Below are 13,352 nucleotides of genomic sequence, written 5' to 3' on the forward strand. Positions count from 1 at the left end.
TAAATGAGACTCAACCACATCATCTAGAATATGAATAGAAAGCACAACATCATCGTGGTTTAAAAAATGTCTCATAGTAGTAGCTAAGTCGAAGGTAATGGTCTTATCATCTATCCTAAGCTGAAGCTTTCCATCACAAACATCTATAACAGCCTTAGATGTTGCAAGGAAAGGTCTACCTAGGATCAAAGGCACAGTACTCTCACCTTCCATGTCCCTAACTACAAAATCAACAGGAAAAATAAACTTTTCTACCTTAACAAGCACATCTTCAATAATACCCCTAGGAATCTTAACAGTCCTATCAGCTAACTGGATGTTCATCCTAGTGGGCTTAGGTTCACTCAAACCTAACTTATCAAACAAACTAGTAAGCATCAGATTAATACTAGCTCCTAAATTAGCTAATGCACCACTAATAGGAAAATTGCCAATAATGCAGGGAATAGTAAAACTCCCTGGATCTCTCCTTTTGAGTGGCAGCTTATTTTAAAGAATAGTCAAACACTCCTCATTCAGAGTCACTAGTCCCAAATCCTCCAGCTTCCTTTTGTTACTCAAAATTTCCTTTAAGGTAGGTTAATATGCAGTTGTTTAAACAAGTCAAGAAACTTACCAAACTGCTTATCAACCTTCTCCTACTTAAGTCGAGCAGGCGGACCGGTGGCCCAGATTTCTCACAGTGCTCTTCCGCCTATCTTTCATCTTCTCTCGCCCATCGCCGCCCGCTCGCTCCTAGCTCGGGTTATCCCGCATGGAAACATCATCATCAGTTAATGGTAAAGAGCTAGATAACTGCTTACCTGATCGCAACGTGATAGCCTTACAATGCTCCCTTGGGTTTGACTCTGTAGTGCTGGGGAGCAATCCTTGTCGCCTTTTAGACATCATCTTAGAAATCTGCCTAATCTAACTCTCCAAGTTTTGAATGGACGCCTGCTGATTTCTAAGAGCACTGTCAGTCTATTGGAACCTCATCTCAGTTGACGTGACAAGCTTCATCATCAGCTCCTCCAAGTTAGATTTCTTCACGGCTGTGGAGGAAGCTGTGATGCTCCAGATTGCTACTGCTGCTGTGGTGGCTGCTGATGCAGTCTCTGAAATCCTAGTGGACCCTGTTTAAGGTCAACATAAATAATAGAAGATGCAGAATTAGAAGTTGAAGTAAACATATCTCCCGCATTACAGTTTGCACCATAGTACGGGCCACCGCAAAACTCGCACCTTATATGGGCTGCATGAACCGGCATTTGAAGCTGGTCTAACTTCTTAGTCAGAAGCTCCACTTGAGCTGCCAAGGCTGCTGCGGAGTCTAGCCGGTTGACTACTCCCTGCTTGACTGGCTGACTCCTAGAGGATTCCCACTAGTAGTTATTCATGGCCATTTCCTCTATAAGATTTTGCGCCTGCTCCGACGTCTTACTGGTCAGGGCCCCACCTACTGCAATGTCTACCATCTGCCTAGTAGCAAGGTTCAAACTGCTGTAGAAGGTCTGGAACTACATCCATACTGGTAGTCCGTGGTGCGGGCAACACCAGAGCAAATCTTTGTACCTCTCCCAAGCATCGTACATGCTCTCGTCATCGAACTGCACAAAAGAAGATATATCATTTCTCAATTTAGCAGTTTTAGCAAGAGGAAAGTACTTATATAAATATTTTTCAGCCAACGATCTTCATGTCGTAATAGTGTTGGCTGGGAGCGACTACAACCATTTTTTCGCTTGGTTTCTCAGAGAAAAAGGAAACAGCCTCAACCGAATGGTAGCATCAGTTGTTCCAGTTATCTTGAAGGTGTCGCAGATCTCTAAGAAGTTGGCGATGTGAGCGTTTGGGTCCTCACTCGGCAGTCCCCTAAATTATACACTATTTTGGACCATTTGTATCACGTTTGGCTTTATTTTGAAGTTGTTGGCCGCCACAGGTGGTCACAATATACTCGTCTGTGTCCCCTCAAGAGAAGGTCTAGCAGACTCGTACATTGTCCTGGCTTCATCCACAGCCCGATTATTGTCTCCCATCCCTGCTGGTCTATTCACAGGGGCTTCAAACTCTATCTATGCCTCCTCTTCTACTTGCATACACTTCCTCAACAAATGGAGGGATCGCTCTAGTTGAGTAAGCGGGTCTACAAGAGTAGGATTAGAGCTCCTGGTCATAAACTATCTAAAATAAAAAGGCAGCAACCAAAGAACACAGGGATGAATAATATAATAAACAGTAATAAAAAATGAAAAGATAAAAAATAATAATGGCTTGATTAACACAAACACAAATTCACTTTAGTTCACACAAAAGAGTTCTCCGGCAACGGTGCTAAAAAGTTGATAAGCTATTTGTGTAGCTACAATATAAGGCAGTGAACCTATCAATGCAGATTAGCACTAATGGTGAGTATCAAGGTCGTATTCTCAGGTAACGGTGATCCTAGAACTACTACAACGTCTTATGATATCTAACCCTAAAAAAAATCAATAAAGTTGTCTAATGCAATAAAGATGAGAATTACAAATGATCCTTTAAGCTTTCAAGGAGGTCCAATGACAAGATCCAAGTCCAAAAAGACGCAAGAAGTTTTGTTGGGCTTAATTAAAGACATTTGGAGTGTTCAAACACAACAAGGCTCAGCCCAAGGTTTAGGATTGCAAAAAGGAACCAAAATCATCAATTTGGTGCAATAAGTTTGGACTGAACTCATAGGTCCAATAAAATTCATTTGAAGCATTTTTATTTTCATTTTTTTATTAGATTTTCTTAAGTTATGGTGTAATTAGTTGTCATTTAGAGTTACAAAATGGATGCACATGATTAGTTGTCAATTGAATTCCCATGACTCCTTAGGCCAATCCTTGTGTCATCTGAAGTCATCATTGCATAAGGGAACTGATGCAAACCTAAAGCCCAAGAAGCCAAGTAGCCAACCAAGTCAAGAAGATCAAGTTCTAAGCCCAAATGATCCATTAATCATCAAGTACCAAGCCAAGTAGGCAGCCGCCCCTCGTGGTTATTTAGGAGTATTAGTGCTTGTTTTGGTCATTCCGTCCTATATCAAATGATGCCAACTTTGTTTCTTGTTTTCTCATTAGGCGTGTTTTAGGAGAAACTCTAATACGAACCAAACTAGCACAATGAATTCTACTCCAACAAGGAGTCTTGATGATGCAAATCCTACTAGCTCAAGGAATTCTAATTCAATATGCAGTCCTAACTCAACTAGGAATCCTAGTCCTATAAGGAATCCTGATGATATTAGGAGTTCAAGTAACAAAAGGAATCCTAATTCAACTAGGAGTCCTAGTTCGATTCAAATTAGAAGTCGATGAGCTTATCCAAGACATTTGGGCTAAGGACATATCAAGTCTAGTTTTGTCTGCTTCTTTTTGTGTCATTTTAATTCTGATTTGTTTTGAGTGTTAAACACTTGAGTTATGTGTTGAGAAGTTTGTAAGACAACATCAAGATCTTTGTTATCAATCTTATGATACACGGCTGGGACAAAGGAGTGATGATTATCATCAAGATTTTCCATGGGATTTTTGTAATCCTAAACATAAGCTAAAGAAATTAGCGAGACAACCGCGTCAAGTTAAGGAGGATAAATATTCAATAGAGCTAAGATCTATAAGAAGCGCTTGTGAAACCATTTAGCAAAGTTTAGAAGAAATGAAGAAGTGGGTTGAAAGTCAACATAAGCAGCCTAAAGATGAAGCCAAATCTAAGCTATCGTTGGAAACTAATATTGATGATGTAGAGAAGCTACAATGCTCTACTGAAGTCAATAAAGATCTTGAAGACATGGTGAATGAAGATGGTAAAAAAGATAATGATTTGCTACTTTTGACGCTGTTATGACTTATGTAAATTAGGATTTTATGGCTTATTTTGGCCGACCACACATGTATTTTAACCTAACTAGGACTTTTTTAAGTTATCTCTTTTATTAGTAAGGTTATCTTTATCTTAGATGAGATGTAAATCCTTATTAGTGAAGATTTAGAGTTTTCTAAGGCCAATATAAGGCTAGTACAAATTTTGATGTAAAAATTAAGTTGAAGTCAAATAATAATTGGTATTTTTAACTTAAAGCTTGTTTGCTTTGTCTTTGTGTTCTTGTTTGAATGCAAATCTTACTTATCAAGGAGTTGATCTATCCTTATGGCGTATTTGGACTTGGGGCTTAAGGTACTTAGTTTTCCTTAAGTTTGAATTCTTGACCATCTTTCTGAGAAATCTGTCTTCTAACCTTTCTTTGGGGTTGAACCGAATTGGTTCTTGGAGTTTTCATGTTAATGTTTTAGGGGTCCACAATTCAAAAGGGGTTCTCAAGCTTATTTGTGGAGGTTCCATATCAGATATCAATACTTAATCAACTAATTTTTTTTTCGCATTTGTCGAAGCATTGGATCGATGCCTATGATTACCGCTTCCACGTGCTTTCACTCAAAAGTCGTGATTATATTGGACATAGATTAGAAAAAGATGCACAAAAGAAATAAAAAGAATAAGAATGTTGGTAGGATTTCAGATCCAATAAGGAAAGAAATCATAAGTTCTTTGTTCTCTTCCATATAACTAAGCATTTGGATCATATCAAATTGATTTATACACAAGGGTAGACAAAGAACACAAAAGAATGAAAGGATGTGAGCATTAAGTCTATGTTCACTTGCACGAGTCCACCCAGCTCTTGCAAGAACCAATAACTTGATTTTCCATAAAATAGAAAACTGAAATAATATGCTAACTTACTTTCATTGCATGTGCGCCCTCATTCCATAAGAATAAACTAAAGACAAAATCAAGAACTAGAGAGGAGTTGACTTGTTAACAACTCTCGTAGTCCTAAATTTTATGAGCCAGCTTAACATAAATAAGGAAAAATTCTCGTGGGCCTACCTAATAATACTCGGAACGAAATTACTTCATTATATGCATCTTAAAGATCAAAATGCTCGCTTTTCTGATTTTATTATGCTTGGATTAATTGAAACCAACATTATTTCTTGCTTATGCGTGTGGATTTACATCTCGTCCTATTTGGTCCGATAAGGAAAGAAATCACAAGTTCTTTGTTCTCTTCTATACCGCTAAGCTTAAGGATCAAATTGAATTAATTGAAACACAAGGGTAGAGAAAGAACACAAAAGAAAGGAAGAACATGAGCGTAAGTCTATGTTTGCTAGTGTGAGTCTAAATAAGTCTGCAAAGTTCTTAAAAGAACCCATAACTTGAAATAATATGCTCACTAGCCTCAAGGATTCGGTTATATGCAGTTTCGATAGTGCGAAAGCCCTCATTCTATAAGAAAAAGAAACTAGAATCTAAATATGAATAAGTAAATGATAGAAAATCATTATCTTAGGAACCATACACCCCAATAACTAATAAGTTATGATACATATGGAATGCAAGAAAACATCCTCCAATCAAGATGATTCCAAAACCTAAGGATCTCCTCAAGTGGAGTTAGGAAAAACTAGTTCCAATAATGAAATTAGTACTTGAATTCAACTCTAAATGCCACAAACTAAGTATGAATTGATAAGATAACAATCAAACACAAGATTTTGGTTAGAGAGTGTGACAAACTAAAAATAGTTTGATAAGTTCAAAGTTCATGCAAGAACTTAAGCAGAAACCGTCATAAAGAACAAATGAAGATTATCATTCATCAATTAATTTTTTCAAATGAATTTGGCTTTGATATTTATAGTCGAAACAAGACAAAGAACCTGAAATGAATTTCTTTTGAGCTTTCCCATATTTTCCCTTTTAATCCCCATTAAAACTCATTAAATGTGGTTGTTTTTACATTGATGACACTTATTTTGTAACTCCCAAATGACAACTAATCATGTGCATCCATTTTGTAACTCCAAATTATAACTAATCATGTGCATCCATTGTGTAACTCCAAATGACAACTAATCACACTCTAACTTAAGAAAACCTAATAAAAATGAAAATAAAAAGGCTTCAAATCAATTATATTGGAGCTTTGAGTTCAGCCCAAACTTATTGCAGTAAATTGATGACTTTCGTCCCTTTTTACAATCCTAAGCCTAGGGCTGAGCCTTGTTGTGTTCGAACAGCCCAAATATCTTTAATTAAGCCTAACAAAGCTTCTTGTATCCTTTTGGACTTGGATCTTGTCATTTGACCTCCTTGAATGCTTAAAGGATCATTTGTAGTTCTTATCATTGTTGCATCATTCCTTGTCTTCTCGTAAGGATTCATCCTCGAATTAGCCTCGTTATCAGCTTCATCACCTACATCAAATAAAGAAAGATCAGTAACATTAAAAGAATCACTCATATTTCCATACTCACTTGGCAAATCTAGATTGTAGGCATTGGCATTAATTCTTTCAAGGACTTGGAATGGCCCATCCCCTCTTGGCATTAACTTAGACTTCCTTTGGCTTGGAAATCTTTCCTTCCTTAAACGCACCCAAACCAAGGCACCCGACTCAAATACAACTTTCTTTCTCCCCTTGTTGTGTTGCTGTTCATACTGTTGATTTCTTTTCTCTATTTGAGCATGCACTTTCTCATGTGAGCTTTTAACAGATTCAGCTTTTTGCTTGCCTTTAAAATTATCCTTATCAATGGATAATGGTAGTAAATCTATGTAGTAAATGGATTGACCCCATATACAACCTCAAGATGTGAATAACTTTTTGTAGCACGAATACTCCTATTGTATGCAAACTCAAAATGTGGCAAACATTCTTCCTAATTCTTCAAATTTCTTTGAATTATTGCCCTCAATAATTGTGAGAGAGTCCTATTAACAACCTGTGTTTGTCCATCCGTTTATGGATGACAAGTTGTTAAGAATACAAACTTTGTTCCCAACTTGCTCCAAAGTGTCTTCCAAATGTGGCTAAGGAACTTGACATCTCTATCACTAACAATTGTCCTTGGAACTCAATGTAATCTCACAGTTTCTTTGAAAAACAACCCCGCAATATGAGTTGCATCATCTGGCTTATGGCATGGAATGAAATGCGCCATTTTGCTAAACTTGTCAATAACAATAAAAATAGAATCTTTCCCTCCCCTTGACCTAGGTAATCCTAAAACAAAGTCATAGAAATGTCTACCCAAGTTTCATTAGGTATGGAAAGTGGAGTATACAACCCGTCAAGCATCACTTTAGATTTAGCTTATCTATAAGTGATACATCTTTCATATATTTTTTCAACATCTCTTTTCATTTGTGGCTAAAAGAAATGATTGATGAATCCAATTATGCTACCCGTGGATGAATTCTTAACTGAATTCGGTCTCCCTCTCGAGATAACCGAATTCCTAAACCGAAGAATCTAAAATTGGAATCTCATCCTAACGATCGATTATTAAGTTAGCATTAAGCTTTAATCTGCCTCTATTAAGCTTTGTTAATTATTAATCCGGGTAGTCAATTACCCTTATCTCTAAGTAACCATTAACCAGTTCTTGCTATTCAAAATTCCAATTACTTAATGAATTTCTCAATTACAGAAAGCAATCTAAGGAACACAATTCACAATGTCTCATGAATAATGCGATATCTTATTAATACTGAAAGCAAGTAGAATACAAAAAGGAACTTAAACAATCCAACAATTTAGTACTAAGCCAACATAGTAAGGAAATCCCAATAAGTTTAATCGATCTAGATACACATGTTCATGTCTAAAACAACTAGGAAATCAATTATAATGAAAGAATAAAGAAAATGAAACAGATATACCCTTTTCCCTCGAATTAGATGGACAACTCAAAATCCAAATCTACGCTGCGGTTGATCTCCCAAATTGCCTTTTGATTTGCCTCAAAACCTACTCTTGATCTTCAATATGATGTTTAGACTAACAAAATCTGTCTTTCAATAGGTGAAATAGTCTCCTAAAGTCGAATATCGAAGTTTGGAAAAGGTGGCTCGTGCATGTATGTAAAAAATCAAGTCAGAAAATCGAACCCTTTCCAAAAGAACTCGATTTTGCCTATATAAATGTTTCAACATGGTTGTGCTCAAGCCTGTGCTGGACCTTCGAGTCATGAAAAATCTGCCTCTTCTCCCTGATCGTGCCCTCGCCAGTACTGTGCCACCACAGGCCTTGATGGAGGTCGTGGTGGCCTCGGAAACCATGCCGAAAGGTCACTTTTGAGGGTAAAATGTCGATGGTTCAGCACGGCTAGAGTCCAGGCCGTGCTCAACCTTAAAATGCTAGCCTTTGCTCAATTTGATGGATTCTGGTCTGTATTCGCATGTATTTCCCTCGAATACTGATAATGTCCATCGATAATCACCTGAAACATGAAAGGAACCAAAACACAAGTGATTCTGGCATAAAACAAGATAACTATGCATAAAAATGGAAGTAATTAGGTATATAAACATGTGTAAATTAATGCATATCAACATTCTTTTAGGTTCTTTTTGGTTTTATGTTTTTATGCTTCTCATTTTATTTTGCACATTTTACTCGATTTTCTATCTTTTGTGCCTCTTAAAGAAGATTGAGGCACACATAACTTGTTTTCTCTAAAAAGAAAACCATTATATCATATAGAACTTATAAAAAATCCATCTCTCACATGCCCCATATACATTAGCAAAATCATGGTATGATTTATATAATTCCTTAATGAACTCAAAACCCAATAATTTTGCATCAAGTGTAGAAATTAGAGCATACCTTCTAGATAGAGCATCGGCAACAACATTCTCTTTACCTTGTTTGTACTTGATGATGTATGGAACGGATTTAATAAATTCCACCCATTTAGCATGCCTATGGCTTAACTTCCCATGTCCTTTGAGATATTTCAAAGACTCGTGGTCGGTATATACAATGAATTCCTTATACCAAAAATAGTGTTGCCGTGTCTTTAAAACTCTTATCAAGGCATAAAACTCTTTGATAAGTTAGGTAGTTTAGACTTGCTCCACTTAGCTTCTCACTAAAGAATGCAATTGGTCTTCCTTCTTGCATGAAGACTCCACCAACACCTATTCCACTTGCAGCACACTCAACCTCAAAGGTTTTAGTGAAGTTAGACAAAGTAAGTAAAGGTGTTGAACTAAGTTTGTCTTTTAGCAAGTTAAAAGCATCACCTTGTTCACTTCCCCACTTGAAACCCATATTCTTTTTAATGCATTCAGTTAAAGGTGCAGCAATTATAGAGAAATCCTTAATGAATCTCCTATAAAAGCCAGCAAGACCATGAAAACTCCTAACATCATGCACACTAGTTGATATGAATCAAGGCTGCCATGAGATTCTATTGCAAAGGCATGCACCAAAAGGTCCAAAATGGAAATGCAACTCATGCATGAAAATAAGAGTCCAACCTTATAATGAAGCATTCAGTCCATTTTCAAGAATAAAAGCCATTCGGCTATGATAAGGCCTTTAGGCTTAATTCATATTTATATGGGTTCTTATCTTTTGAGTTTTAGCTTAAGTAATTGTTTTAGTTTAGTTTTATTGAATTAAGGATTATTTTATTAGGTGTGAGTTATATGTGTGTTGTGTGGAGTTACAAATGAGTGCACATGTTTAGTTCTCATTTGGGAGTTACAAAATGAATGCCATCAATTTAAAAAATAGCCATTTTTAATGAGTTTTAAGGGGAATTAAAGGGGAAAACGTGGGAAAGCTCAAAAGACATCCATTTAGGTTTCTTTGTCTTGTTTTGGCTATAAATATCAAAGCCAAATTCATTTCTAAAAAATGAATTGATGAATGATAATCTTTATTTGCTCTTTGTGAGTGTTTTTGCTTAAGTTCTTGCATGAACTTTGAACTTATCAAACTATTCTTTTTAGTTTGTGGCATTCTCTAACCAAAATCTTGTGTTTGATTCTTAACTTATCAAATCATACTTGGTTTGTGGCGTTTGGAGTTGAATTCAAGTGCTAGTTTCATTGTTGGAACTAGTTCTCCCTAACTTCACTTGAGGAGATCCTTGGATTTTGGAGTCATCTTGATTGGAGGGTGTTTCCTTGCACTCCATATGTATCATAACTCATTAGTTATTGGGGTGTATGGTTGCTAAGATGATGATTTCCTATCATTTGGTATTAGAGCTTGCTTCAAGTCGAGGTTTTCTTATCTTTATGTTTTGTGTGTTATTGAAGTTTCTCATCTTCTTTACTTCTTCTTGTTTCAATTCCTTCCTTCTAAGTACTCTCTGTTTTAAAGTTTACACCTTTGTGTTCACTAAATAAATTTTTATTTTCCCTTCTTGTTAATCTCTTTATGTAGTTTTTTTTCTTTTCCTTTAAAATCCGTATCGTATTTTTTGTTCTTTCCTTCAAACTTCTTTGTGGTTCTTTATTTTTATCTTTATTTCATCCGTAGACACAAAAAAAAAATGTATCATGAAGCTGAGTTCATTAGACAATGTCGAAATCTTCGTTATCAATCTTATGATAAGATGTGGGGTCAAAGAAATAATCATTATGAAAAGTGTAGACAAAATGTTTATTCTTCTAAGCCTAAACCTAAGAGGTTAGATAGACAACCAAGTCAAGTTTTTATTGATGAATTGTCAAAGGAGAACAAATCTTTAAGAATCAGTTTTGAAGCATTTAAGCATGGGCTTGAAGAGTTCAATATGTTGACTAACACCTTTCTTAAGCATCTCAAAGATAAAGAAGATTCTAAGTCATCATTGAAGATTAACATCAATGGAGTAGATGAAGTAAATTGCTTTACTGAAGTCAATGTAGATTCTAAAGACGTCATAATTGAAGATGGTGAGGAAGACAATGATTTGCTACCTCTGAATAAATTCAACAAAGAAGAGTTTGTTGTTAATGAAGAAGCAAAGGTTTAATTAGTGAAGAATGAAGTTGTTTTTCTTGATGAAATTGAATCTTTTGAGCATGTTGGATTTATTGGTACTCAAAATATTATTTGTTCTAAAGATCCTCTAATCACTATTGCGAAGGAATTGCAGGTTGATGATAGCATTCTATTACCGTTTGATATTATATGTTTATTTCTTTCGCAATATTTGGGCAAAATTTGAGGACGAATTTTCTTTCACGAAAGGGGGAATGATATGAATCAAGGCTGCCATGAGATCCCATTGAAAAGGCATGCACTAAAAGGTCCAAAATGGAAATGCAACTCATGCATGAAAACAAGCGTCCAACCTTATAATGAAGTATTCAGTCCATTTTGAAGAATAAAAGCCATTCGACTATGATTAGGCCTGTAGGCTTAATTCATATTTATATGGGTTCTTATCTTTTAGGTTTTAGCTTAAGTAATTGTTTTAGTTTATCTTTATTTAATTAAGGAATATTTTATTAGGTGTGAGTTATATGTGTGTTGTGTGGAGTTACAAATGAGTGCACATGTTTAGTTATCATTTGGGAGTTACAAAATGAGTGCCATCAATGTAAAAAACAACCACTTTTAATGAGTTTTAAGGGGAATTAAAGGGAAAAGCGTAGGAAAGCTCAAAAGACATTCATTTAGGTTTCTTTTTCTTGTTTTGGCTATAAAAATCAAAGCCAAATTCATTTGTAAAATCAATTGATGAATGATAATCTTTATTTGCTCTTTATGAGTATTTTTGCTTAAGTTCTTGCATGAACTTTGAACTTATCAAAGTATTTTATTTAGTTTGTGGCGTTCTCTAACCATAATGTTGTGTTTGACTCTTAACTTATCAAATCATACTTGGTTTGTGGCGTTCGGAGTTGAATTCAAGTGCTAATTTCATTGTTGGAACTAGTTCTCCCTAACTTCACTTGAGGAGATCCTTGGGTTTTGGAATCATCTTGATTGGAGGGTGTTTTCTTGCATTCCATATGTATCATAACTCATTAGTTATTGGGGTGTATGGTTGCTAAGATGATGATTTCCTATCACTAGTAGGTTTCGACCACTCTCTAATTAATTTTACTTTTTTTTTTATCAACGTGAATTCCCTTGTCATTAACAATATATCCAAGAAATGTGATTTCATTAGTGCAAAAAGTACATTTCTTAATATTAGCATATAGTGTCTCTTGCCTTAACACATAAAAAACAAGCTTTAAGTGTATTACATGCTCATATAAAGTTTTGCTATACATAAGAATATCATCAAAATAAACCATTACAAACTTTTCAATGAAAGCGCGCAAACCATGATTCATTAATTGCATAAAAGTACTTGGAGCATTAGTTAAACTAAAGGACATAACTAACCACTTGTCACGACCCCACCCGTGGGCCCGTGACCGGCACTAGGGAATGGGTAGGCGTAAGGCCACCGAAACCCATAGTAAGCCTGACACTCACTGACTTAAACAAATCTCATCTCAAATTAATATTATTAAAACCACAAATTATCTTAATAGCTACATTCTACATAAATACTTCGGTCTGCCAGAAAAACTAGGGGAGACCTGAAACTCAGAAAATTTACAACTAATACATCTACTATTACTACTGGGGAGAATCTAAGATTTACCAATTTACATACCAAATCAAATACATCACCCGATGATGAAGGAGTCAGTTCACTGAATAAGAGTCATGGAGAACTAACACACGAATCCGAAAAAATAAATAAATGGAGACCGGTCACCGAGAGTGAGTTAAAATCAAATAATCTAGAGACTATTGGTTCTTCTCGGAAAACATAGATTATTCAAATCAAGATATCAAACCATACTATAATCATACCCTACTATTTCCTTCACATAAAATATTAATCATTCGAATCAAAATATCAACCATGCACGTAAATACAATCCATATTATAATCATACCATAATAAATTAATAAATGAATAAATAAAAATATATTTTTACTTTTACGGGACGAGTGGCTTGGTAGAACCCTAAACCCCAAAATCTAGTAGCCATTCGGCTCTCTTAATCCAATAAGATCAAGCCCGAGAGCAATGCTCGACCGGGGACCTTACCTCCGATCGGTCACTTAAGTATCCAAATAAGAAATCTAGTAGTCATTCGGCTCTCTTAATCCAATAAGATCGCCCCGAGAGCAATGCTCGACTAGGGACCTTACCTCCACCGGTCACTTAAGTATCCAAATAAGAAATCTAGTAGCCATTCGGCTCTCTTAATCCAATAAGACTGGCGCCCCAAGAGCAATGCTCGACCAGGGAACTTACCTCCAGTCTGGTCACTTAAGTATCCAAATAAGCCGGCGCCCCGAGAGCAATGCTCGACCAGGGACCTTACCTCCGGCAATTTACACAAATCAGCCCAGAGAGCCATGCTCGACCAAGGCAAACCCATGAAAATCTTATTACATGTCCATGATCATTACCGGTGCGCACGCGGTCCTGATGTAACCCATCAGGCGGCATGTTCTACAAGCCACATTTCCCAAA

The 13,352-nt window shown here is 36.1% G+C and overlaps 1 non-coding gene across 1 annotated transcript; it reads left to right on the forward strand.

The window, feature by feature from the left end:
- The first annotated feature begins 1,515 nt into the window (after positions 1 to 1,515).
- LOC112537150 lies at positions 1,516 to 1,622 on the forward strand. Its single transcript, XR_003081055.1, has one exon. It is a non-coding gene; the product is annotated as a small nucleolar RNA R71 (small nucleolar RNA).
- Positions 1,623 to 13,352: the final 11,730 nt, after the last annotated feature.

The sequence above is a fragment of the Ricinus communis genome, chromosome 2 (genome assembly GCF_019578655.1).
Source record: "Ricinus communis isolate WT05 ecotype wild-type chromosome 2, ASM1957865v1, whole genome shotgun sequence".
In the NCBI taxonomy this organism is placed as follows: domain Eukaryota; kingdom Viridiplantae; phylum Streptophyta; class Magnoliopsida; order Malpighiales; family Euphorbiaceae; genus Ricinus; species Ricinus communis.